Source organism: Calidris pugnax, unplaced genomic scaffold (assembly GCF_001431845.1).
Source record: "Calidris pugnax isolate Ruff unplaced genomic scaffold, ASM143184v1 C14833244, whole genome shotgun sequence".
Classification (NCBI taxonomy): Eukaryota; Metazoa; Chordata; class Aves; order Charadriiformes; family Scolopacidae; genus Calidris; species Calidris pugnax.
In genome coordinates, this window is record NW_015094096.1 from 1 (window position 1) to 1,692 (window position 1,692).

The 1,692-nt window shown below is 43.7% G+C and overlaps 1 pseudogene; it reads right to left on the minus strand.

Annotated features, from left to right (window-relative positions):
* Positions 1-660: 660 nt before the first annotated feature.
* On the minus strand, positions 661-1,676 carry LOC106900735 (annotated as a pseudogene).
* Positions 1,677-1,692: the final 16 nt, after the last annotated feature.

A 1,692-nucleotide genomic window follows, 5' to 3' on the forward strand; every position in this document is an offset into this window, starting at 1 on the left:
GTAGAAATTCTCAATTCTATGGTAGAAATGTTCTCATAAAAACTGTATCACTAAATTTTGTCTTTGTGAATTTAAATAACCACCTACCTCCCTCACCCCTTTAACAACAACATTATGTTCTAATTTTTTGGCACTTCTAAAAAACCTTAGTGTCACAGCCAGTAACCACGTTCCTGCAAAAAAAACCTGCAATTCCATGTGTTGGGGCTGTAACATGAAAAGACCAAGCAGCTCTACAGAGCCAGGGCAGGGCAGTGCAGCAAACACAGAACCTGGTCTCTCTCTCAGAAGAGGGAGTAGCTTTTTTTGGCTGCTGTTAATGACTCCCATCCTTCCTCCTGCATAAACTGGCACAGCAGGAGCTCCGGCCTCACCCACCCAAGCAGAGCAGGAGCCTCCTGACTTGTTGATGCCAAGCAGTTACCGTCATTTGGTGAGGTTGGGGTTGGTTTTTTATGTAAAACCTGCAAGTTTAACATACAGCTGTAGTTAAACGGTATTTTGAAAGGCTTAGTCGTGCTTGGTTGTAGCTTTCCCTTTCTTCTTTTACAGACTGGGACAAGAGCACTTGCTGCAGCTGCTCTTTCAGTAGGTTCCCAGGCACTGGGGGTTCAGCCAGGGCAGGGCACAACAAGCACAAAGGATCCAGGTTCGCTGCAATCTTTTTACCACCAATGCAGAAATAAAGCAATTTATTTTTGATAAAATTGTCATTAGTGCAATACATCTTAAAACAGAAGAATGAAATGAAAGTATTTACACATAACTTAAGCAACAAAAAAAAACCCAACTGTGGTCTGAGGTCATTTTAGTATTTTTTAAAGTAAAAATAAGGCAAATAAAAACCCCTTCAGTGTTCTTTATCCAAACTAATCAAACATAAAAATTAACGATTGTCTACACATACTGTTAAAAAGTACATGAGTTTCCAGACAAGCTCAGACGTTTCACAGCAGAAAAAACCAAAAACAAAAAAATAATTTCCAGAGTTACAGAATCTTCTTTTCTTAAGTAACACGTAGCTATTGTCAGAAGGCTGAGAGACTTCCGTTCCTCCTGGCCGAGAGGCTCTCAGTGGATTGCATTTCACCCAGACAGGCAGCGCTTTCCTCCTCGTGACTGAAGCAGTCGTAGGTGCTCAGCAGAGCCCCGTTTGCCGCTCTGTCGTCCTTCCGCAGGGAGAGGGGCAGATTGGCCAGGGTGAAGTTCACATCTTTGAAGGCATGCAATAAAAAGATCCCCACGATAATGGTCAGGAAGCCACTGAAGGTGCCGATGATGTCATCGGCCCCCATGTGCTGCCACTCCTTGAAAAGGATGGCAGAACAAGTTAAAACGGAGGTTGTGAAGATGACGTAGTAGATTGGAGTCACTATGGACGTGTTGAAGATATCCAGAGCCCTGTTTAAATAGTTGATCTGCGTGCTCACACAGACGATAAGGCTTAGCAGCAGAATCCAAGACAAGGGATGTTTCAGCACTGGTTTTCCTGCAAAAAGTTCCTTGATAGCGATGCCCAAACCTTTTACGCAGGAGACCGATAACGCTCCGATGACAGAGCAAATCGTTATGTACACGAGAATGTTGGTCTGTCCGTGGCGAGGTCCCACCACAAAGATGAGAATTAAAGACACAATGACAACCAGAGTTGCGAAGACCACAAAACCTGTGGTTGGGGGGAGGAAAAAAAAA